This window comes from Cyprinus carpio, chromosome A8 (genome assembly GCF_018340385.1).
Source record: "Cyprinus carpio isolate SPL01 chromosome A8, ASM1834038v1, whole genome shotgun sequence".
NCBI lineage: Eukaryota > Metazoa > Chordata > Actinopteri > Cypriniformes > Cyprinidae > Cyprinus > Cyprinus carpio.
Window position 1 is genome coordinate 21,805,631 of NC_056579.1, and position 27,822 is coordinate 21,833,452.

The 27,822-nt window shown below is 36.2% G+C and overlaps 1 pseudogene; it reads left to right on the plus strand.

Annotated features, from left to right (window-relative positions):
* The first annotated feature begins 2,290 nt into the window (after nt 1-2,290).
* LOC109075507 overlaps nt 2,291-27,822 on the plus strand; it is a 28,324-nt pseudogene continuing 2,792 nt past the window's right edge.

Consider the following 27,822-nt stretch of genomic DNA (forward strand, 5'->3'; position numbering starts at 1 on the left):
AATTAAAGGATTATGTAAACTCACTGTAATTTAAAAAATTGTTAGGCAACTCAAACTTATCTAAAAGTGCATTTATGATAAGTTTAATCAGAAAAAAAAGCATCTGATAAATGACTATGAAAATGTATAATAAACAGGACAGGGAGAGGCTCTTCCAGTGCTCATTTTCGCCATAGTGTCCTCGTCCCTCTCATGTCATGTTGTTTGCACATTTTGGTCATTTTGTGTCTAAATTCTTTCCTTGTCCAAATACCCACACTTGCAGTCTTTGCACTTGACTACTTCTAAAAATGCAAGTGTTTACAGAGTTTTATTTTAATTTTCAATACTTGAAAATAGTAGTCCCTATAACAGATGACACAATTTAATTTCTGGTGCTTCTAATTAAGTGATAAAAAGCAGTCCCAGATGTTGTACAAAAGAAATATACTAATCTTTGCAGCAATAAAACATGTAGCACTTTGTTTTACTACCAAATTATATGTAATATCTTATTATTAATAATATTTAACTTACATTGCAAAGGTTTCTGTGACCTCTCGCGTGATCTCGGCAAAAAGTATCATGATTTATTTCCAGAACATGATGCATGATGGGATACACTGCTCCGGAGCAGTATTCGAGATAGTGTGGATTTAGTGTGTGTTAAGGGCACTGTGCTTTAGCGTTTTTAAAGAGGTCATATGATGCTGCTAAAAGAACATTATTTCGTGTACTTGGTGTAATGAAATGTGTTTATGCAGTTTAAGGTTAAAAAAACACATTATTTTCCACATACTGTACATTATAGTTTCTCCTCTATGCCCCGCCTTCTGAAACGCGTCAATTTTTTACAAAGTTCATCGATCTGAAAAGTGAGGTGTGCTCTGATTGGCCATCTATCCAGTGCGCTGTGATTGGCCGAATACCTCAAGCGTGTGACAGAAATGTTACGCCCCTCACTATACTGTGATGCCGTGTGTCCCGGAGCGCCGAGACAAAAACATTAAAACTCATTACAAAAGAGCCATTTGTTGCATCCAGTGGGGACATAATTAATGATTATAATGACTTAAACTGTCTTTTTATGCATTGCGTTGCATTGCATCATGCCGCGTAAACATAAAACCATGTCTGCATTTGTGATCGGATCGGATCTACACTGTTCAAAACTCGCGTTTGATTCATCAGTGGTAAATCCTTTAAATATGAAAACGTACTTACAGGCTGTGAGTTAGAACAGAACATTGTAGTCTTCTCTCTCAGGATCAGGAAACAGTAAAATCATAAAATGCGTTGCACACATCTGAATATTTGTGTTGGACTGTTCTGGAACAGTGTTGAAATACAACTTAACCACTGATTTCTAGTCTTGTCCTCTTTTGGAAGACCAAACAAAGTATTTTCGCTTTTGTAACGAAACACACAGCGTCTTCACAACATGGCAGCGTCAGCAACAATAAAGTTACGCTTTATTTCTTTGTTTGAACATTTGGGCGGTGCTATGCATATCTTCCCACATTGTGACGTAGACATGTGGGGGCGTGTTTAAACGAGGCATTTTAGGAAGGTGTGGACAAGTCTTTACTTTTATAAAGAATATCTCTTTGGTTTTGAGACTTTAGTCTTTGCAACTTTAGGGATCTTATCTATTCACGAACAGCTTTTAACACCCCAAAGAGAAAGGAAAGCTTGAAATCGCATCATATGACCCCTTTAAGATCTGGGACAGTCTTGCACACTTACTTCCTGTCGCGCGCACGCAAGTGGCCAAGACCGCAAGTGTGGGCATCTGACTCATTCACACTTCCTCAATATCTCACCAAGCCTACTTCCCTAACTCATATCTTTTTCATCTGTCACATGATTTTACACAAACATCCTAATACAGTGCTTCCCAAACCCGTCCTGGAGGTGCCCCTGCCCTGCACTTCTTGTATGTCTCCCTGATTCCACTCAGCAGCTCGTTAGTAGAGACTGCAAGAACTAAACTGGGTGTTTCTGATTAGGGAGACATACCTGTACAAAATGTACAGGGCAGGGGGGCCTCCAGGACAGGTTTTTGGAAGCACTGCTCTAATAGATTCGACGCATTTCGAATGTTTTAAAATGTTATGAAATTAGTTTTTTCTTCTTCTTCTCGTAATTCCAGAAGAATTACCAAAATCCTAATGCTACTGTGATATTGAAGCCCGCGGATTAAATATTGTGGGGGTTCTGATGTTGGAAAGGGGCGTGGAGAAGCAGGCACGACATTCTATGATTGATAGGTATTTTATCCAATGAGCTGAAAATAAAGTCTAGCGTCATCACTGCATTAGCCAATCAGATTTCGCGTAGCTGACGCCGGGTCCGTCTTTGACAGCCTTGTCGTAAGGGCGCAGAAAAGCGAAACCTCAAAACATGTCGGTCTTCCCGTGACTGTACGGTGTATTTTCCATATTTCCAGCATGACAGTGAGCGTTATATCGCCCTGATTGTGTAATTCTGTAGAAGGCTCGACACATCGCATTACGGTAGGGTATGTAGCCCGTTGTGCTAATGTTTATATGGTTTCTCCTGCCAGCAGCATCACACCCTGCAGACACAGAGCTGATGTCTGTCGTGAAATATTCACTATAACTGCAAATTAAATATCAATTAGCCTCATTTTATTGAATGAAATGGTCATTTGTGCAGATCTGTGTTTTTAATTACTAGCTATGCGCATGTGTGTGTGTGTGTGTGTGCGTGCGTGCGTGCGTGCGTGCGTGTGTGTGTGTAGTACAAATTAATCACATTAGTGTCTTTCAGGGTCATTTGTTTATGTGTGTGTGTGTGTGTGTGTGTGTGTGTGTGTGTGTGTGTGTGTGTACAGTATGTATCAACTTGTATCAAAAATATGGGTGAATAATGTTCCATTGTCATTTAGAGTATATATTTATTTAAAAAAGAAACAACATACTTAGTCAGACCTGTACTTATTAAAATATGTAAAAGAAAAAGTGATCATGCAAAATGTAATTATATTTTAAAAACCTCTTGCTGTAAAAAAAAAAATGTGAAAATGAGTGTGTTTGTGTGTGTGTGTGTGTGTGTGTGTATATATATATATATATATATATGTATGTAAAGCTGCTATAATGTGTGAAGCATCTCTGTTGATTAAGCTACAGTCTGTTGATTGAGTATAGCAGCTTTAAACTCAGCGCGTACATTTTTCTTTCTCTTCAAAGATGGAAACTCTGATTCCGATCATTAACAGGCTGCAGGAGGTTTTCCTCACACTTGGAGCTGAGATCATCCAGCTTCCTCAGATCGTAGTCGTGGGATCACAGGTGAGTCTTGAAAAATATGTAAGGTTTGAATTTGCGTCTTTATTCAGTGTATTAAAATGCAAAGCGTCACTGCTTCGGGAGTCATCTTTGTTTTGTGATAATACATCATGCACATCATGAACACAGTGCCAGTATTTTCTCTATGAAGTCAAGCATGTGCTCTGTTGGTCTCTTCAAATGAATCCACAGAGCAGTGGAAAGAGTTCAGTACTGGAGAGTTTGGTTGGACGAGATTTCTGCCTCGAGGTTCAGGAATAGTGACTCGGCGTCCTCTAGTGTTACAGCTGGTGAACGTGCCTCCGCTGGGGGAGAGGCGCAAACAAGACAATGGTAACAGCTTACAAGTGTCTCTCTTTTAAGAGTTTATCATATCTGTACTCTACCCACTGCAGACACAGATACTGTGTCTCAAAAAATAGCGGTCTTCCAAACTAAACAGTATTTTTGGACGTCCCTGAAATGACTGTGATGCCCGGAAATAATGTCCAGGTAGCTTATTCGTTTTTATGACACAGACAAAAAGTTTTGAACATATTGCAAAAAAAACATAGAGTTACAGTTTTTCACAAGAGAACTTGTCTAGCACACAAGAGCTTGCTTTACATTCCTTGAAATAGAAGTAGGACCAATGTTTTTTTTTATTGTTCTTCAAGTAAAAAATCTTTAATGTTGTGGTTTAGTACATAACGTGCTAAAATACACACTATCTCAAAAATATCTCCACAATACATGAAACATTTTAAATGTACAAAAAAAAGCTTAAAAAATTAAAGCTCACGTTTGAAGTTGGTAAGATTTTATTTAATCAACAATTCAGTAAAGACAGTTGAAACTTTTTCTATTTAAATTTTAATATTTTTTGAAATATTAATTTATTCTTGTGATCAAAGCTGAATTTTCAGCACCAGAAATCAGTTTAATATGATGATTTGCTGCTCAAGAAATATTTATTATTATCATCAGTGTTGAAAAACAGTTCTGCTGCTTCATATTTTGTGGAAAACATGATTCAATTTTGTATTTCTTTTGTATTTTTTATTTTTTTTTTTGCATTTTTGATGAATAGAAAGTTCAAAAGAACAGCATTTATTTGAAAAAAAATAAATAAATCTTAAGAGAGCATAATAAATGTCATTCATGTACCTTTTGATTAATTTATCCATGAATAATAGTATTAATTTAAGTAATTAATAATAAAAAAAATCATTCTGATCCCAAAACTTTTAACAGAAATTATATCTATCTATATGTATATATATATATATATAATTATATATATCTTAAGCATGTTAACAAAAATGAGAGCTTTATATGTCTTAGGTATGTGCATCATATTTCAATGGGTTTGATATTTAAACCCTCTGGGATGTCTTGTCCCATAGACTTTTACTGTAAGTGCATTACTGTAAATGTGATTACTGGTTTATTTTTCCACACATAGAGCGTAACTTATATTGAGCCCGGAATGTTCCTTCTGCTCTCTGACAATGTTGATGTATCCTGATCTTTCTGTGAATTTGTTTCTAATCCACTTAAAGTAGTATTTCTTCCTAACACGCTCTCTGCTGTTCTCCTGGTTTCCTCAGGAAATGGAGCTAAACAAAACACCCAAAACAATTATCCAGGTCTCTTTCTCTTTATAAATGTTTGTCTGCATGAACGTTCATCTGTCCATTTCACTCTTCTGGTGTGCTTCTCATCCCAAATGTTTCGCAAATGTTTTTTTTTTTTCCATCTGTTGTGTTTTCATTTCTAAATCTTTCTGCTACTGATGCCTGCACTTTGAGACTAGAGCAAATGCACGTTTAGGCTCCACTCTCTCAGTTGTGTACTAATGTATCTGGCCACTGCAACATTTCTGGTTGAATATTGATTTCACATTATGTTCACGTCAGTTCACTTTGCAATCAAAGCCTGTGAAAAGCTTTTTATTTCTGTTGAGGTCTTTTATGGGAATAGGGTTTCTGCTGAATTCATAAATATCATAAATATTGTGTTGTCTTGTGTGCCTGTGTTCTTCTCTCTCGATCTTCTAAAGGGTATCAAAGCTGAGGAATGGGGCACCTTCCTTCACTGCAAAAACCAGGTAATTAAAAACAGGTCATTCAGAACACATCATAGCTTGTAAACCTCGACTCTATTGAGATGCTGTTTTCTCGTTGCTCAGATTTTCACAGATTTCAGTGAAATCCGGAAAGAGATCGAGGAGGAAACAGCACGCAGTACCAATAATAAGGTTCAGTGGAAGCATAGCACTTCATATAGTTTGAGGTTCCGTCTTAAGGCTTTGTTATAATTGATCTTTTTCCTCCCCAGGGCATCAGTCCAGAGCCCATTTACCTGAAGATCTACTCCCCTAACGTACTCAGTCTGACATTAGTTGACTTGCCTGGCATCACTAAGGTACCACAATGACTAGACCTGTTCTTTTACCTTGTAACGCAAACAAGTTCATTTGCTTGAGGATAACAAAGCAGAAGTATTATCTTCTATTTTATCTCTTGAAATCAAATGCTGTCAGTTTAACATGTTATTTTAGTTCAATGAATTATATAAAAATAAACTTACACCAAAAAAAGAAATATGAGTTCAGGAAACGAGCATCCACACAGTATATGGCACCATATACTATTACTCTCACATAACCAGACTTTTGACTAGTAGCGTAAAGTCTGGTCCACATTCCAGCTTATTATGATCAAAAAACGACTACTTGGAAGACAGCATCTAACTGATCATGATCACTGATTATCATCAGCGTTGAAAACAGTTCTGCTGCTTCATATTTTGTGGAAACCATGATACAATTTTGTATTTTTTATTTTTATTTTTGCATTTTTGATGAATAGAAAGTTCAAAAGAACAGCATTTATTTGAAATAAAAACTTAACATAGCATTATAAATGTCATTCATGTACCTTTTGATCAGTTTATCCCTGAATAACAGTATTAATTTGAGTAATTAATAATAAAAAAATCATTCTGATCCCAAAACTTTTAACAGAAATTATATCTATAAATATATAAATATAAATATATTGTCTTTTGTCAAAGAGCCCACACAGAAGTCACATTCAAACTAAGCATCTTTCTGTTGTTCAGCAGTGAATTTGTGTGACGAATTTGTTAAGAAAAACTAAAAACCTGTTGTGAAGTCTGTGTGGGGAAGTCTTTTTCCCCTGATTGCATGGATGAAATGACAGGATTTTGCTCACTGAAATTCTCTGAACAATGAAAAATGTGTAATTCATTCCTTCTAGTACTGCAGCAACTAATCAATAAAATCAATTTTAATCTTTAATGAAATCTGCATCTGTGCATTCTCCGGTCATGTCTGTATACACTAGTGAATAAGATATTTCTACGGACAAAACACATATGAAAGTAGGCTGCTGCAGGAAAAGTGCACAACCCAAGTTGTCCTGTACATAAGAATGCTCTAACAGCAAGACTGACAATTATGTGTGCTATGCAAAGCATTTGAGACATGTTTTCTTCAGTGCATAACTTGCATTTCACAGTTGTATCTTCGTCTGTAAATCTTAGAAAGTCATGCTATTATGTCTGTTTTACATAAAGGCTAGCCCTGAAAGCTAGAGAATCTCTGTAACCTTTCACAGACTTCACTGAAAGAACGACGGTGTATGCGTGCACTTCAAACAGACAGAGCACACTACACAGCAAATAATATGTATTTTCAAATATATTTAAATTTAAAAATATACAATATATTGCTTTGAAAATATAGTTTATTCTTTTTAAAAGGATAATTTTGCCCTATATATATTTTAATAAAAAAAAAAACTGTGAAAAATGTATTTTTTGCTTTTTGTTTTTTATTTGTTTTCTATTAAATTTTTGTGAATTTTGAAGATTTAATTTATTTGTTTAAAAAAACCTATTTTACAAAGTACGATATTAAAATAAAAAATTAAACTCTATTAAAATATATTATATTTTGGGCACAAAATATATTAAATATAAAAATAGAGGAGCACAATTCTGACAATGCATTTGACAAAAATATTTCTTGATAGACATTAAATGTATTAATTGTAGAATGTATTTGTTTGACTTTATTTGCACATAATGTATAGCATAGCCTATGTACTGTACATATATTCATTACATTTGTTTTCATAGCCTTCATATTGCGACATTGGGCAGGCTGTGAAATTAGATTTTTAATAATGGATTAAATGTACTTTTTTTTTTTATTACATTTTAATAATTAGTACCGTATTTTCCGGACTATAAGTCACACTTTTTTTCATAGTTTGGCTGGTCCTGCGACTTATAGTCAGGTGCGACTTATTTATCAAAATTAATTTGACATGAACCAAGAGAAATGAACCAAGAGAAAACATTACCGTCTACAGCCGTGAGAGGGCGCTCTATGGTGCTCAGTGCTCCTGTAGCATACCCCTGAAAACATTAACTGAAAACACCTGAAAACTGTTAACTGAAACATTAACTTAAAGACAACTGAGAAAGACTGAATACAAACAAAATGCCCCCCCCAAAAAAAATCCTATTCTGCAGATTACAAACTGCAGGTAGTAAAATATTGGCAGCTGATCTGATAGGTGACAGGAGCACTGAGCAGCATAGACCGCCCTCTCGCGGCTGTTAGACGGTAATGTTTTCTCTGGTTTTTGGTTCTGAAAAAATGCGACTTATAGTCCAGTGCGACTTATATATGTTTTTTTTCCTCGTGATGTATTTTTTTATTGATTGGTGTTATTTTTAGTTTAGGTTTGTATTATAGTAAAATACGGTATTAGGATTTTTATTAGGGATGCACCATTGTAACGGCCAATAATATGACGTATTTTTGGACGAAAATACATTCACATGTCACATTTGAAAAAACTTTTATTTTGTTGTCTATAGCATGTGTGAACATATAACTACATTTAAATACAATCCAGCAAGGAACCTATTTTACGAAAGTACTATATTAAAATAAAAAAATTAAACTCCTATTAAAATATATTATATTTTTGGGCACAAAATATATTAAATATAAATAAGAGAGAGCACAATTCTGACAATGCATTTGACAAAAATATTTCTTGATAGACATTAAATGTAAAAATAAAAGAATGACTTTATTTGGTACATAATGTGGTAGCATACCTATGTACTGTACTGTATATATTCATTACATTTGTTTTCATAGCCTTCATATTGCGACATTGGGCAGAGGCTGTGAGAAATTAGATTTACAATAATGGATTTAAACTGCATTTTTTTTATTATTATTACATTTTAATAGTGGAAATACCGTATTTTCCCATTGACTATAAGTACGCACTTTTTCATAGTTTGGCTGGTCCTGCTAATTTTATAGTCAGAGTGCGCGACTTATTTATCAAAATTAATTTGACATGAACCAAGAGAAATGAACCAAGAGAAAACATTGCAAATCTACAGCCGTGAGGAGAGCTCTATGGTGCCTCAGTGCTCCTGTAGCATACCCCTGAAAAGCAGTAACTAGAAAACACCTGAAAACTGTTAACTGGAAACATATTAACTTAAAGACAACCTGGAGAAAAGACTTTGAATACAAACAAAATGCCCCCAAAAAGAGAAAATCCTATTCTGCAGATTACAAACGTAGTACAGGTAGTAAAATATGCAGCTGATCTGATTAGTAATAGAGCACTAAGCAGCATAGAAGCCCTCTACGCTGGCTGTAGATTTAACAATGTTTTCTCTTGGTTTTGGTTCTGAAAAATGCGACTCTTATAGTCCAGTCGACTTATATATATGTGTTTTTTTTCCTCGTCATGACGTATTTTTGGACTGATGCGACTTATACTTAGGTGCGACTTATAGTCCAAAAAATACGGTATTAGGATTTTTATTAGGGATGCACCATTGTAACGGCCAATAATCGTTATCGGCTGATAAAAGCAATTATCTGCACTTGGCTGATTGTTTCCTGTCAATCAAAAGGTGTCAGAAAAGCGTGTCAGATTGTGAATTGTGTGTTTATTGTTTTTTGTTTTGGGTTTGCCCAGTTTAAAGCAATAATAACACATTGACGCAGTGCTGTTAACACAGGTTCTATTTTACTCCGATAAACCAACTGTAGTTCAATCCAGGGTTGCCAGGTCTGCAGTTTTTCCTTTCTCAGGCATTATTTAATTCCTTTTTAATGCGAATTATATCAAATTGTTTTGAGGTTATTTGCTTTTGGTTAGTTTTAAAGCCTCATCTTTCAAATCCTGTATAATTTATCACAAAATTCAAACAATAAATGCTGTTTTGATGCTCGTGAATGTGGCGTGACAGACCGCTGTAGCAGCTTCAGAGCACGAGTCTCTTCCAGTTTATTACAAGTTATAGCATGAAATAAACATGAATGAACATCAGAAGGTATGCTCAGTCTTTATCATGTGGCCGGGATCTTTTCTTGAGTAGGTCCCGGTTGGTGACCAACCTGAAGATGCTCGAGGCTCAAGTCCAAAAGATGATTCTGTCGTGCATCTCCAACCCCAACTCCTTCATCCTGTGTGTTTCTCCTGCAAACTCTGACCTCGCCACATCTGATGCCCTCAAACTGGCACGAGAGGTGGACCCAGATGGTGGCGACATGCAGAGAATGTCCAGATGTCATTAGTACACTTGAATGGCACTGTGGGAAGGGAGTGTATTCACTGGCTGTGTGCACTCAGGTCGCGATGGGGCGCTGCTGGTGGTGAGTAAGCTGGATCTGATGGGCAGCCCGGGGACAGGCGCTCTGGAGGTGCTGCTGGGGCCGGGTCATACCCGTGAGACTGGGCATTATTGGTGTGGTTAACAGGTCAGTTACCTTATTACCTCTTACCCTATCTGGATTTGAAATGTAATAGCATAGGTGTAGCTTGACACTTGAGCATGAGAGGGCCGAACCAAGCCAGCCACACTTTTAAACACATTTGAGCTTTTCTGTAGTAAACCAACAAATTCTCACTCCACCACGGGAATTACTCATAAGGGCAATAAGCTTGTGGAAAATAGTGCACTGTGAACATGTTTTGTCAGTAAAAAGTTTATAAAGCAAATAAACTAGCATGAGTGCTTTAAATCAGACTTCTTTTGGGAATGGTTCAAGTTGAACACATAATTGCCAGGCCACACAACTTTCTATTGGAAATTCTCTTGGAAAATAAATGAGTAAGCAGCCGAGCTCACCCTAATTTACCCATTTTTTTGTTTGGTTTGGTTCTGTGTTCTTATTATTCCACAACAACAAATTCAATTGGGCGAGGCCATTACGATAAGTTCTGACATTCGATGTGTGAAAATATGTCACAAACCCCACTAAACAATTTAACGTATTTAAAAAAACACCACCCACAACAGTAATTTGCATATTAACGGTTGACAATTAACAACCAGACAATAATTGATTTTTCGTTCTTACACATAAATATTTATTCCCCCATCTTTCAGGTGCAGGCATATTTTCATATTAATTTTGTATATTCGGCCTTCAATTGAATTGTCCACTGATAATGCTGTAACCGCAGATATGGAGAGAATCTGTTATGTAAATATCGACTCAGAAAATAAGTGGGAGTATTTGTCAGTCCACTGTAGGTTTTAATACCTTTAAGTAGTGTTATCTGAGAGTACTAAAATAATATTGTATTATTGACTATTAATAAGAATATGTATAGACAATTCAGGAGACAGAAAAACAACTGTGCAAAAGTTTGAGGTCGTTAAAAAAAAAAAAAAAAAATAACCTGCTATAATATGTGTTAAATATTTCCTACTCTCTTTTGACAGCTTCTTATCTACGCAAAGCTGCCGAATTTAGTAAAAACAAATACTAATCTATAAGTAATACAACCTTGAAAATAACCATATTTTATTTGAAATAGTCTTTTGTACCAGTGATTTTTTTTTTTTTTTACTGTCACCTTTTGTTTAATGTGTCCTTGCTTAAACTTTTCTTAAAAAGCAAAATACCTCTGACTCTTGGTTTGTACTGTATGAGTTCCCCGTTCGTTCTGTGTGCAAAGTTTTAAAAGGGTATAAAGTGATAGGTAAAGCAAAAAGCATAGCGTCCTCTCGAACTTTTAGCATAAAAGGCGGACGGCTCCTCATTTCACCTCGAAACTGCCGCGAACTTGGGGGGGGGGCAACCGATTGTGACCCTGCCTGCACTAATATGTCACAATTTGCAAAAGTGGCACGAGCGTTTTTTTATTTCTTTTTCTTTAACTTGTTTCTGAAAGGGGCTCGTGCAAGCCTGATTCGGCAGAGCCCTTTCGTTACAGATGAGTGCTAATACGTCTGCAGCAAACAAGACTGTTTAAGCATAAGGTTGTTCTAGTGAAGAATGGGTGGAGAAATGCGACAATGTAACTTACATATGGCATCAGTGACAAGGTCACATGAACCCGAGACTAACATCTTCAGTGGACATCAGGGGAAAACATAAGGTGCTATACAGAAGTGCTAGCAGCACAAGGGCCCTGGGGCCTATGATGCAGTAGTAAGAGCTGGAACGGTCGAAATCCTGCATAGTGAAAAAAGCACAGTGTGAATGTTCATATTACAATCTGGAGTTCCCTTATGCATAATCAGAAAACAGCGTGACGTTTTTTAGCAGCAGTGAGCTGGCTGTTACGCTGCTCCTGTATACACTGGTATAGCCATGCTTAGGCAACCTGGCGTGCTACCAATGTCTTCACTCTAATCAGTCATAACTACGCAGAGTGAACGGGTTTTGAGTATTACATTGCTACTGTGTTATACAGGTCTTTGGTTACGCAGGTCTTTCGGGCCCTGTACAAATATAGGAGTCAATTTAATGGGAGAAGAACTGCCAGTGACACTTTTCATTTCTTCGACTCTCGTTAAGTTAATCCGGACATTAGTAGCGGCTCATCGTCTCCTCAAGGTGTTAATTAACCTCTGCTTCTATTCTGAGAGATTCGAGAAGGAGCCTGTCACAGAGAAGATGGCCTCCGGGAGAAGTGTATAAGGAAAGTCCGAACAGGCAACCCAATACAAGACGTTTGGTTACGGTTTTGCACTGTTTTGGTCATATCTTTTGATCAGTAGTGTCTGCTATATGGAAGCATCAGGGATATCCTTTTTGCCCTAAGACGTGGAGCTTAGTGGTTCACATTACTCCCTAAAGCCTAAATATTAAATGTAAGGCATGGATTCCTAGCCCCAGTGCCATGTTGTGCAACCTTGACATTAAATGATTTCTTCAAATCATGGGGTTATTTGAGAGAGTAGATCTGACTTGACATGTGTTGATGAAAAAAGGCATAACTCAGACTGAAGGAAGAAAACCGGTTGCCGTATCTAGAGACTAGAATATCATAAATACTGGGTTCTGTCCGTATGGAGAAAGAGTATGGATATGGAAGAAAAGGCTACATTTCCAGACTATTGCCTGTATTCTGGATTCTAAAATGTACAATCTAGAATTTCTAAAAAATAAAAAATAGGTCATACAAGCAGAGTGTTTGATATCATGGCATTTGGATCAGGCAGCCAATTTTAGTGATTTATTTTTTAGATATCTTTTAAAGGAATAGTTCACCCAAAAATGAAACCTCTGATAAAACATCACAATAATCCACATGTAATCCACATGGCTCCAGTCCTTCAATTATAAGGCTGTGCAAAAAATTGAATACGATTTTCATGCACATCTCTTCAGTAAAGGCGCTCCTGTGATTAGTAGTATATGTATCTCTCCAGCGTGCGTTTCAGATCAGAAGGTTGCCAGGAGTTTCACAACAAATCCTGCCCAGTTGCTTCTCAAAACTAGTCAAAACTTGGCTTGTCAGCGTTTCCAGGAGGTTCCCCGATAAAAAGTGCATCCCGGGGTTAAAATATCGTTTTTGTCAGAGTTGCCAAACATTTTAAGGGGCTAAATATCACGTTATTGGTATTGGGGTCGTTTCAACCCGTGAACATGAAAAACAGCCACAGACTTGGCAACACTGGTTGGCATTTACTACACAGAGTAAGTAATTCACTGACAATCTACACAAAATCGATTTTAAAATCGCGGGCGATTCTTTAGCCGATTTTGAAAGCGCGATTTTGTGTAGCTTGTACGGTGGACTGCGGCTCTGTGGAGTAAATGCAGCTCCTGAACCAGTGTTGCCAAGTCTGCGGTTGTTTTTCGTATCCGCGGGTTGAAGCGGCACCAATACAAATAACGTGATATTTAGCCCCTAAAATGTGAATATTACCAAGGCAACCCTGCCAAAAAACTTATATTTTAACCTTGGGATGCAGTTTTTATCGGGGAACCTCCTGGAAACGCGATTGGGCTAATTTTGGACTAGTTTTGAAGCAACTGGGCAGGATTTATTTGCCTGTGAAAAGCCTGGCAACCCTGATCTTAACGCTTGCGTGCTGGAGATATACTACTAATCACAGGAGCGTCTTTACTGATGAGATGCGCATGAAAATCGTATTCGATTTTTTGCACAGCCCCAATCAATTAATCTTATGAAGTGATTTGTAAGAAACAAATCCATCATTAAGATGTTTTTTTAACTTTAAACTGTTGGTTCCAAACTAAAATAAGCTCTCGATATCCATAAAATTACTTCCTCCAGTGAAAAAGTCGTCTTGTCTGAATCAGGAGAGAAATATGCACAAATCAAGCACAGTCCAAAAAATAATAAATAAATAAATAAATAAAGTCCTAAACAAAGATTTTGATGTAAAAGGAAAACAGACTTTTGTACTGGATGAAGTTATTAGTTATTATAAATTATGGACTCATGTTTTATTCAGAAGCAATGGTTTGATCTTAAAAACATTTTGATGGATGTGTTTCTTACAAACACGCAGCTTTTCACTTCACAAGTCATTAACTGATGGACTGGAGTGGTGAGGATTACTTGTGATGTTTTTATCAGCTGTTTGGACTCTCATTCTGACGGCACCCATTCACTGCAGATCATCCACTGGTGAGCAAGTGATGTGATGCTACATTTCTCCAAATCGGTAACAATGAACAAACAAACTCATCTACATCTTGGATGGCCTGAGGGTGAGTGAGTATTCTGCAAATGTTCAATTTTGAGTGAACTATTCCTGTAACATTCCTGAGTGAGTGCAAGGTGTTTATTTTCACTACTCAAAATAGTTTTTCTTCAACTTTACTAAATGAACGAGTGCGAGTGTAAAGGGAGTGTGTGATCTTTTCAGCCGGTCTGTAAACATGTTCCTTTTGTGCTGTTTGGTGATCATGCAACACTAAACCACGATTACAGTATCAAACTGATGTGTCAGAGGTGAATATATGCAGGTAATAAAACATTTTGGTTTCTTCTCTACATGTAAGCACAAATTTTTAATATTTTCAGTGTATGTAGTGAGTGTGAAAGGCGTATCAAACGTAATCCATAAAAGTAATAGTTTAGCAATGCAATTTTGAAACCCTGCTATAAGCAAATACCCCAAACCCACCCGAAACACCCTAGCAATGCACTAGCAACCATTCACAACACGTTTTCTTTAGAAAATGTAAAATTGTGGTTTTCATTCCTAGTTAGCATGTGCCACAGTACATGAGAGTTTGTTGACAGAAGCAAAGGTAGAAGCTGCTGTTTTCCACTAGTGGGCAGTATACTAACAATTTTCAGTTTAGCTCTGTCCTGTAAGAATGCTCTGCAGCTTAATTTTAGAAATTCTCTGTGACTGTAATGAAAGAGCTGAAGACAATTTTTTTTCAGAGTGAAGCCCTTTTCTCTATATTTAAAGTCAACATAAAATCAATAGTAACTCGATTTTCTGTCTTACTGAACCCACTTGGTCTTATTATGAATGACTATGTGGACTTTTTTTTCCAAAGGAGTAACTTGAAAAGTAATGACTTGCTGTCTCTAAAATTGCCTCTTTTTGACCCCTTCAACCGTCCGTTCTATACACTGCCGGTCAAACCTCTGAAGTCATAAGGTTTGTTTTTTAAACAGAAGGCTACTTTGTATTCAACAAAGAGGCATTAAATTGATCAAAAGTAGCATTACACGACATATCAAAGGAGTTATAAAAAAGATTTCTGTTTGAAATTTTGCTTTGAACTTTCTATTCATAACAGCCATTCTGAAAACTGACAATCACGCTTTTCCCACAAAAAATCGAAAGTGCAAACAACTGTTTCAAAGAGTGAAGAACGGAGTATGATGCCTGAAAAACTGAATCACATATTGAACTGCGAAAATACCTAATCATTTTCCCCCAGTTTACTGTTTTTTACTGTAAATTGTGCTGAAATAAATACAGCTTTGATGAGCCTAAGATACTCGCAAAAACTGTACAAAACAAGGTACTGCTTTGCTGTTCATTTTTTTTATTTTTTTTAATGGTAATTTGTTTTATATTTTGTCTCATGAAGATTCCTTTTGAAAGGTCCTAGTTCCTGAAATGGACAGAACAAGGCTGCATAACAGCAAGTTTAATGATCTAGAACAAATTTAAATGAGCTTTAGAGATAACCTAGTAAATAGATGCCGTTTTTATAGTTTGTGTCCCTGACGACTGAATCATACACAGAGGATTATGGGATATTATAAGAAGCAACAGATAGTGCCTAAAACCTACTAGATGAAAGCATCCTATCAGACAGGATTTTGTGCAGACAGTGAATTTGGATGTGCTCTGGAGCCTTCCTACTTTTTAAATTTTTCAGGCTTCGATCAACTTCTCAGTGTCCAATCCTATCATCACTTTTTTTTTTTTTTTTTTAAATCCAGGAGCCAACCATGGACTTGAACACCCAAAAGAGTCTTGCTGACTCCTGCAAAGACGAGCAGGCATTCCTGCAGCGGTATTACCCATCATTAGCCTCCCGCTGCGGCTCCCTACCCGCTACCTGGCTCGCTGAGTGGGCTGATTGTTCATGAATTAAGTGAGTGTCTGTCTGAGGTAGAGACACGAGTCACAGTGCTCACGGCGCAGTACCAGTCCCGACTCAACAGCTACGGCCAGCCTGTGGAAGACCACAGCGCCACCTTACTGCAGATCGTTACAAGTTTGCCAGTAGTGACTACTGCAACACCATCGAAGGCACTGCCAGGCACATCCAGACCTCTGAATTGTGAGTACATGAACCAACATGCTTCGGGATGTTTTTTTCTGCAAAACAAGGTCCTTTAAAATTATTGTTTTTCTTATTTCCTCTAAAGGTCTTTTTAAATTTAATGGATATTTGAATAAAATTTGTGAATTCTGTCATCATTTGATTAAATCCACTTTTTTGTTCAAAAGTGGATTTGACCAAACCAATTGACGGGTAGCCAATGACTTCCATAGAACAGAAGAAAATACTATCAAAGGTAAATGGCGACCGCCAACTGTTCTTCAAAATATATTCGTTTATGCTCAACAGAAAAGAAAACTTGAGTAAACAATTTTCATTTTGGGTGAACTGTCCCTTTAAGATCAAATATTTACCCTACAAACAATATTTTGAATCAATAAACTGTGCATTTCCCAAAAGCTCCATCACTATCAACATAGTTTAATGATTTGGTGTTTTCCAAACCCATAATTCAGTCTATTTCAAAGATTATTTTGATAATCGATGAATCTAACAATTATTAGAATGATTAATCGACTAATCGTTGATTATTTTGCTGGTTATTCCGTAGGCTTTGATCGATTATTTAGTTTTTGCAGTTCCTTAAAATATCGAGTTATGGATATTCTATACATATTCATATAGAGCTGTTTTAAAGCAGAAAATTAAGTTATAATTCTAACTGAGAGTGACACAGATGCTATTTTTCATGTTTAATCAGAATCAGAATTTGCTTTATTCGCAAAGTGTGTGTTTTTTTTAGGAGCTCTTGGTACATACATACATACATACATGACATGAGAACAGAAAGAACAAATAAATAAGACTAAAGAAAAAACAAAACTAAAATAAATAAATAAAAATAAATAATAATAATAATAATAATAATGATAATTTTTTATGAATGCTGTTAATCTGGAGCAGAAAATGTATATACATATTTGTGTATCATTTACTGTACAGCTGTATAAATAAAAACATTCATATGTATTTACATAATACTTGAAAAACAGCCAATTGCTGGAAATGGAGAAATGAATTACAGAAAACTGAAAAACTTTACATTATTAATAATGTATTTGCATCCACATCGCTATGATCAGATGCTTTCTTAACTGCTGTTTTCCCACAATTTCATGCTTCTTGTGTGTTTATTTTGTTATTGAGAGGGTAAATGCCCAGCACATTCAGTATTTCCATATTCTTAACATCGCTCTCTTTTATTGACAATGTTGTCAATAGTGTTGACAAATCATTTCATCCGTAGTTCAAACAATGATTGGCACTAAAGATCTACAACGCTCTTGATCTGTCATTACAAACATAGTCTCTTGTTATTATATGACATGTGGACTTATAGATCATGTTTTTGGGCACAATAAGCAAGCTAACATGGAATATATTAAATTTTTATATACTATATATACATTTTAATCTACATATTTTATTGTGTCCTCAATAAGCAGCATTTTTAAAGCATGTGTATAAATGCGTAAGGGAACCCCAGAGAATGACATGAGAGGGAACCTGTGATAAATCAAACACCAAATAAAGCTAAATCATGGGGACCAAAAAACAGTAAAGTAGTCATCAAGTTTATTACAGCAGCATCTCAGACATTTGATAGTAAATTTTTTTTCTTTAATCAACAAACACTACGTCTTTAAAGGTTAATGTTTCATATATTTGAGGAGCAGAGAAGAGTGTCTTAGTCTAGTCATAGTCAATACTGGCATAGCAAAAATGAGTGCCCATATAAAACTGAGCGCCCCTTATGCAATAAACTTTGTAACCTGTAAATTGGTGAAAATGTAATGCAGTGCACTTCTTGTCTCATGTGCAGCCAATCTAATGACGAACAAAACACATATTTACGACACTCGCTGGTCAATACCTCATAATTCTGTTTAAGCTTGATTGTGGTAAAATGGTAACAATATAATGACACATGCAAGTGTCTGACCATATGTACAGCCACAATACCAATTTTGACAATGCAGAGTTTAATTATTTAAAAACTACAGGGCTTTTCGGAAGGAATGATGAGACCATTGGACCAGTGGTACTCTGGCACCGAGACATTTCAAATGATACCAAAACATGACATGAAATTCACTTGCATTCATGTAGAACATTGTATTTTCAATATAACCACATTTGAGTGAACAGAGGGAATGAAATGGTGAGAAGAAACCAATGTGAAGGAAGGACAAGTGAGAATTGGCTTCCCTGCATCTTCACTCAGTGGGGTGTGGAAACAGACGCCTGTAGATGCCAGATGCTGAGTTTGTATTGTCCGTATCTAAGGGGATCAAAGTATTTTGAGGTTCTTCCAACAAGCAGAAGAGTTGAGACAAAAGGCAATTGCAGTAAATGGGAACGTGTGTGTGTGTGTGAGATATATACATACATGCATACATACTGGACTGTGGACTGTACTTATACTTATATACTGGATATATATATACTGGACTGTACTTATACTCAAGTGCACAGTTTATTTCCAGCGTTTTATTTATTTATTATTTTTTGCTGGCCACACACACACACACACACACACACACACACACACACACACACACACACATGTATTTTATTTGTAATGTTAAATCCCCCCACAAATTAGTTTTTGCCCATTTATATATAATCTGAATGTTAAATCCCCCCTTGTATTTTTAAATTCGGCATGATATATATATATATATAATCTGAATGTTAAATCCCCCCACAAATTAGTTTTTGCCCATTAATTAAAATTCACCCTATCTATTTTCGAAATATGTTTTAACCTCGTAATTTTTCAGGGTTCATGCAGGACCGTATAATGTCTTAAATTCAGTATTATCAAACATAAGTGCATAAAAAGTCTTAATTAGGACTTAAAGGGACAGTTCACCTCAAAATTAAAATTGTCATCCTTTACTCCCTCCGCCAAACAGCTGATGGTAGCCATTGATTTCCATGGTATTTTTTCCCTACAATGGAAATCAATGGCTACAGTCAACTGTTTGGTTACCAACATTCTTCAAAATATCTACTTTTAATAAAAGAGAATATAAAAAAATAAATAAAAAACATACAGGTTTGGATCAAAAGGAGGGTTAGTAAACAATGGCAGATTTTTTGGGTGAACTATTCCTTCAAATTTGGGGTCAGAAAAACAGGAATCCCAATTGAAAGTAGTGTTATGGTATCACAATGGTTTGCGATAAATGAGTGATTTAATACTTCAAAAAGTTATGTTTGGTCAAAGTATTAGTTTGATGCAGATCTTATAGCATCTGGCACGCGGATGTTAGTTGGGATTGATATGTGTGCATGATAGTGACTCAAGACAATCAACAAGCCATGATGCTTTCGTAGTAAGCTAATCTGATAAGATGAGGCAACCTAAAGAGGGTCAAATCACAGGTATCACACACCGGACCTGTAGCGTTCAGTTCAAGACAGCAGTCAGTCAATCTAATCACCAAACAGGCAAATGTTCACTTTAAGAATGAACAAAGTTGTGTCGATGAGTTTAAAGTATCTTATTTGACAAAGCAGAACAAACTAAGTAATTGTCGCTCTGCAGGATTAAAGTTAGTTACAACATTTTTTGTGTTTTTTTTGTGGTGTGTGTGATTTTCTTAAGGAGCAAGTACCTCAAAGATATGACAGTATTTTGGTTTTTAAAGAGATGAGCACATGCAGACTGAAGTTATATGTAAAACAGGAAAATCTTGAGTGGCAACGCAAAGGGGAAACACTACAGATTTTTACAGTCACCTCAAAGCGAAGCACAACTATTTGTATCAGCTGTGCTCGGCAGAAAAATCTTCAAACACAGCTGAATCAATCCTTGTTCCCGGACCTAAGCAGCAATCCATATCATAAAGCTTTAACAATGTCCCGTCTGTATCAATAAAACATAGCAGTTCATTTTCAGAAGTTGTAATGATGCTTTCTTTTCCCTGAAATAATGTGAAAGATATGTTGGTTATATACATTTTTAAATATATATTAGTACAATTTAAATAGATTTTAGAAAAATACTGTATCGCATTTTGAATATCGCATTACTTAGCATGCTATCACATATCACATTTTTCTTTAATATCGCTCAGCTCTAATTAAAAGTTTAGTAAAGCCAGCCTTTTAGGTTAGAACTTGTGATCTGAAAAAGCTCTTTCCATTTTTGAGCACGATAATTATCAAACAGTCAAAGAACAGGTCATAACTGTTATTTGTGGAGCCACTTAGTAAAGGTTGCCTTCTTACACCACGCTATTGAGTTTGACATACTGTCATTACCAAGACTACATTCCTGCTAAATCGTTTTTTTTCTGTGACTTCAGCAGCATCTCAGTCTGTCATTTTCACACTGAAACTCATGACAGATATCAAGCAACACCATGTTTGCTTTGTCTGCTTGACTGAATCTGACAGGCAGAGAATCCGCAAGTCTTCCCAGCTCCTTATTTACACCCTGTTCACTGCTGGATCAAATGCTGTTCATCTCTCATATCTGGCTAAGCCCACACCAGCTATCGATTAATTAAGTGCCTCGTATTGACATTTTCTGGCTGGACGGTTGGGTACGACTGCAGGCCTGTGGGAATCTGCCAACCTGCCTGTGAATCCCAAAGGTGCTGCATGATTTTAAATTTCGTGGATTGACTGACTGACTGTGTGTGCATTTGTTAAATGTAGGTGTGGAGGAGCTCGTATCTGTTACATATTCCACGAGACGTTTGGAAGAACCCTGCAGTCTATTGACCCACTTGGAGGACTCACCGAGCTAGACATTCTCACAGCTATTCGAAACGCTACGGTATAATTTTTACATGTTTATGCATGTGTGCATGTACAGATAAGCACATACAGTACTTTTTGAAAACCTTTGTGGATCTTCTCAACTTCCTTTTCTCACTCTCTTAAAAGTAAAGTGTGCATTTTATGCACCATAAGTGTCACCAGATCACATGATCCTTCAGAAATCATTCTAATATGCTGACTGGCTGCTCAAGAAACATTTCTGATGATAATTATCGATGTTGAAAACAGCTGTTATCCAAACAGCTAATATTTTTTTTGTGAAAAAATGTTGAAAAGGATATTTATTTGAAACAAACGCTGTTCATTTGTATCCTGATTTCCACAAAAATTAAAACTGTTTTCAACATTAATAATAATAACTATTATCAATAATCGAATACAAAAAAATACTTGATGATAACTGAGCAGCAAATCAGCATATTATTATGATTTCTGAAGGATCATGTGACACTGAAGGCTGAAGTAATGATGCTGAAAATTCAGCTTTGATCACAGGAATAAATTACATTTTAACATATTCAAATAGAAAGCAGCTACTTTACCAAATTGTAATAATATTTGACAATATTCCTGATTTTACTATATTTTTGATCAAATAAGTGCTGAAAATTAAACATGTTTAAATCTTAATTCAAGCTTTTGACTGGTACTCTCTCTCTCTCTCTCTCTCTCTCTCTCTCTCTCTCTCTCTCTATATATATATTTTTATGTATTTATTATTTATTTTTTTTGAATTTGTTCTGTATGTATTAAATTAATCATAAAAGCCATGGAAAATCATTGGTCAGAATTTGTGGACCCACTGTAACACTTGTATAACAGATGCAGACTAGATCTGGGCTGATTGTATTTGGTTGTTGTGATGGATGCAGGGTCCTCGGCCGGCGCTGTTTGTTCCTGAGGTCAGTTTTGAGCTGCTGGTGAAGAAACAGATCAAGAGACTGGAGGAGCCCAGCCTGCGCTGTGTGGAGCTCGTCCACGAGGAACTTCAGAGAATCATCCAGCACTGCTCTGCCTACAGCACACAGGTGCTTCACTGACTATTAATATTTGATGCAGAACATCCATACTTGTATTGTAATGTGTGTGGTTAGATGTTAAAGGAGTAGTTCACTCAAAAAAAGGAAGAATTCTTCAAAATGTATTCCCTTTCAAGTCCATCCAAGATGTAGATGAGTTTGTTTCTTCATGGGAACAGATTTGGAGAAATGTAGCATTACATCACTTGCTCACCAATGGATCCTCTGCAGTGAATGGGTGCCGTCAGAACGAGAGTCCAAACAGCTGATAAAAACATCACAATAATCCACAGTCCATCAGTTAATGTCTTGTGAAGTGAAAAGCTGTGTGATTGTAAGAAATCTGCTATTTCAAACAAGCAAGAGAAATTCTGTTTCCTATTTCTACAAACTGAAATGTGAAGAGGAGAGTGAAAGCTTTTTACAGGCACAACAGATTGACACACACAGACTCAGAAGAGCCTGCATTAGGATTCTGCTCCTCATTCTGCTCTTATCTTCTCTGTCCTGCTGCCTTCCTTCACTGTGTACATTTGTTTTACATTAAACATTTTTTCGGTTTCTTCTATTATATACATAAATTTAACTTCAGAATTTGTGCTGGGGGGAACAAGGGGAACAGATTTGATGCTCATAATATTTGGAAGTGCGTTGGGTGAATATTATGCTTTCACTCTTTCACACAGGAAGTGTAAAATTGCTTTTAATAATTGACAGCTAACCTACCGTATGTATGTGTGTTTGTTTATGTCCGAAGGAGCTTTTGCGTTTTCCCAAACTGCATGACTCAATAGTGGAGGTGGTTACCAGCTTGCTCAGGAAACGCCTGCCCATTACCAATGAGATGGTAGGAACACACGCCTGTAGCTGCACAGAAACACACCAGCCACTTACACTTGCCTCGAGGCCTGTTCTTAGACAAGAATGCAGTCTTTTATAAAACAGTAGAAACATCGAAATGATAAAAGACTTAACTGTATAATAACATGTATTAATTATAATATGAAATGAGAGATCAGAGTTCTCCAGTTTGAAGTTAAACAATCAGTTTTTCAACAGTTTCTGAGTTCAAGGCACATAAAGTCATTTTTTCAATCATAATGTAATCAAATTATGTCCAAGTGGCATTAAGTTTGTTTTAAAACATTTATTTTTTCTTACGTTGTTTTTAAAAAAAACTTCTTTTTTTTCTGTTATTAATTAAGTCACCTTCTTTTCATAATATTGGTTGTTAGATATTTGGTAAACACCACAAATGTGGTAATGATGAGCAAGTCTGTTAGGCTGCATTTACAATGCAATACCTAATGCACAGATCTGTATTTAGACATTTATCTGAATCGTTTTTGTCTCTCTCTTTACATTCATATATATGTATTAATTGGAATCAGGGTTAGTATTGGATATGTGATTGTGTATGCTCTTTCTCGTTATTTTTACAGTGAATTTTTTTACAATCTTTAGCAAATCATAATAAAATAAATATGCATTTTTCGTACAATACATTATAATGATGCGTAAATTCACATTGTGAGTTAAAACTGAGGTGAAAAAACTGATCTGTGTGGAGAAATAATTCAACTTGATTGCATGGATTTCTATTGAAATAACTGGATTTCACCAAAAATCCTCAGTTCAAAAATTCACCAAACAATGGTGAATGTGACCATGTCCTAACTGATATTTAGTGTTGTATTCTAAATCTATTAAGATAAATTAGTGTATAATGTTAATATCAGCCATCTATTGGATATCGGTTATCTGTAGTAACATTACAATAATTATCGGCTTATTGATATCACCCAGTATTATTAGTATGTTTTAATTTATTGGTATCTGTTAGTATTGGCTATGTAATTGTGCATGCTCGTTTCACCTATTGTTACATTTAATTTAATTTTTCCATCATCCAACACTCACAAGTAATTTTTAAAAACATCATTAATTAAAATCTTCAAGAAATCATAATAAAATGAACATCTTTTTTAAAGTGTTGTCATTTTGGCAAAATGTTCACTGACCAACTTGACCTTGTTGCGAAATCACCAAAAATCGGATTTCAAAAATTTGGAAATCGCATAACAGTAAAGAGATTTAAATTTTTGGTGTTTTATTATTATTATTATTATTATTATTATTATTATTATTATTATTATTATTATTATTATTATTATTATTTTATTATGTAATAATGTAATATTGGCTAATTATTGGATATTGGTGGTAACATTAAAATAATTATCGATACCAACATCAGCCTTACTGATATCCGCCAGAATTTTTATATCCTCCATCCCTACCCCAAACGCACAGAATATATCATACATCAAAGATCCTGAGTGTGCTACACATTCAGAGCACACTTTTGGCTGATTCTGAAAACATGTCATCATGTTAACTCATGTTTCTTCCTCTCAGGTTCATAATCTAGTTGCAATTGAGTTGGCCTATATAAACACCAAGCATCCTGATTTCACAGACGCTGCCCAAGTGTCTGCATCTGTCAACAGCCAGCAGGTACTGAAACTCTATCTCTCTCTGTCTCTCTCTCCAAATCCAAACGGGAGTAGTTTTTGTTTTATCGTCTCTTTCACAGGCAGAGGCTGGGGATGGAGGTAAGCGATGGAAGAATGAGAAGATGCCTTCAGAGGAGAAAGGCCCCGTGCCAGGGTTTGGGAGTCCCAATAAAGCCGTCAACCTGCTGGACACGGTACGTCTTTGCTATCTCATAACCGCAGAAGTCAACAATAGCTGCACATTCAAAGGAAAACAGCTTCTGAAAATGTTTCTGTAGGCCGTGCCAGTATCCCGCAAGCTGAGCACTCGAGAGCAGAGGGACTGTGAGGTCATCCAGCGGCTCATCAAGTGCTACTTCCTGATCGTGCGCAAGAGCATCCAGGACAGGTCAGATTCGTAGTGCCTGTCCACATAGGAGCCAGATAACTGGATGAGCAGGAGCCACTTCACATCTGATGGGTTTTTTTCTGCTTTCTATAGTGTGCCAAAGACGGTGATGCACTTCCTGGTGAATTTTGTGAAAGAGCATTTGCGGAGTGAGCTGGTCGGTCAGCTCTACAAACAGCGTCTGCTGCAGGAGCTGCTCATCGAGTCTCAGGAAACTGCTCAGCAGCGCACAGAGGCTGCACAGATGCTGGAGGTACGGCTGTGTGTGTTTGAAGGACATTTAAACCTCGTAATGCATTGGGCTCAGTTTAGACCCAGAACAGATAATTAAACATTTCAAAAAAATTAGGGGTGTGCGATAATGACAAAAAAAAAAAAAAAAATGATATCTCGATATTTTGTGGAATTTTGTCAGTAATGATAATTAGATGAAATTTTGCTGAGCTTGTTATTATACTGGTACTTTGACTGGTTTAGGACTGCAGTGGACAGCTGACTCCCAAAGTTTTTGATGTTCACTTGGTTTGGTGATTAGTTTGCTGGAGTAACTAAGAAATTCTGGAGTAACAGAAATTAACTTTTCCAATAGGTTTAAACTGATTTTTACCTTTAAATTTATTTGTTTTTTTTTTTTTTTTTTTTTTTTTTTTATAACCTAATTAAATGTGTGCATCATCTTTGTGTCAAATTCTTAAATTTAATCAGTCAGTTCAAATAGTAAGACACTGTATCAGGTGGCAGAGCATAGGGCTTTGAAGTGGCATTTAGATGCATTCACACCATAGACTGTATAAAAACATGGACGTAGTGTCCGTGACGTCACCCGTAGGTTTCTGAAGAGCATTTTTGAAGCTCAAAACGGGCGGAGCGGGCCATCGCCATCTGGACAGCGTGTCACCTTGCGTTATTCCTGAATAATAGAAAATGTGCAAAGAGGCGAGAGCTGGTTGCTGAAACCACGGCCACCTAGCTCGACGGTGGTGACAGTAGCGGCAATGGTCATGTCAATCTTGTGGGCGCGCCCTTAATTATGCAGAACTTTAACACTTAATATAATTTGAACGGATGAGTTATAAAAATAAAAAAAGCACCCCCTCACAGTTCTGCTCTACAAAGGCAAAGTACCTTAGAGTGTGAAACTGAGGAAAATGACTTTAAAGTTTTTTACTTGTCCAGCCAAATAAATTTTAGGTAGGACACTGGAAATTTAACAATTAGATGTTTTAATAATGAAAATTATCTACATTAAAAAATTGTGAGCTCAAACTTGATTTTTACCCCTATTTTGAAGTTAATGTACTCTGCCTTTACATTGTTTGCAAAACGTGAGAAGGCAAAAGGCAGTAACTTAACATTAACAATATTTGGTTGCTGATCACCATTTACAAAATCATTATAGTAACACCTGTATAAAATCTAGTGATCATGGGCTGTCTCATATAAGCTATTGCATATAGTAATGTAACTGTATTCATTTTTTTTTTTTTGACCATAACAAGCTGACTGAAAGTTAAACATGCTAGTGGATACCATGGATACCAATTTATTTGCTATGCTCATTAATGTAAAAGAATGCTAGACATAGCATATTGTTTTTATATTGATTATTTTAGTTTAAATATAGCCTAAACTAAAAGAATGACTTGTGGATTAATGTAAATGCCAGCAAGCAGGAATAATGCTCAGAAAGCTTGTGTATTAAACATCTCCAATGACATTTATCACCATGGATTGATTTTATCGGGTTACAAGTAAAGGTAGGATATGGATTTAATTGCGAACTATTTATGATTGATCATGCTAGCTACTGCATTCGAGTCCACACATGTCCAACTAAGTGAAAGCCTGGTGAATAATCTGCATTACAAAAAAATAAGGTATCTAGTCTTTGCAGTGCTTTGTTATATGGAGCTGTTGGGTAGATCGCGATCGATCTAATTCATTTGTCTACACTGTAATTAAAATGCAGCAGACTTTAATGGAAATAAAAAAAAAGGCAGAACACTGTATAACTCCAAACCGGCACTGTAACTTCATTTCAAACAAAGGCAGAATGCCTTTGAAAGAGCGGTAACTGGTGTTATATGGTGTTCTGCCTTGGCTTCTCCAGGGCTTTTCGAAGTTACGGTTGAGACGACCATTATTTTCTCGGAAAAACAATGATATTGACTGAAGATACTTATGCACATGATAAAGGATGTCTTGAATGTCCCAAAAATATCAATAACTCATTTTTGACAAAAATCTAAGTTACGGTCTTTTACCTTTGCACGGCAGTGTTGTCATGGAGGGCAAAATTAGCTACAGACTAAAACCCTTTTTTTTCTGCTGTAAAGTTGGGCGTTTTGGGGAGTCTATGGGACTGACTCCATTTTGGAGCCAGTCTCTAGTGGCCAGTCCATGAATTGCAGTTTTTGTCACTTCCGTGTTGGTTTCACAAGAGAGACCGGAAGATTGCCGCTTGATTCACACAGACTGTTTAATGCAGGATATGAATGCAGTGCAGTTAACCTGCTGTTGCAAATGCATAAATAATGTTTTAATTAAAAAATAAAAAAAAAACTTATAATACTGATATTTGGGGAAATTATTTGAATGATTTGGGGAAAAAAAAGGAAAATATTCTTTAAATATAAACCTAAAATCACCAGTTGGTGGTAGTAAATCACTGCATGAGTGAGTCATAGAGTCATTCATTCAACCGATTCGTTCAAAGGCTGAT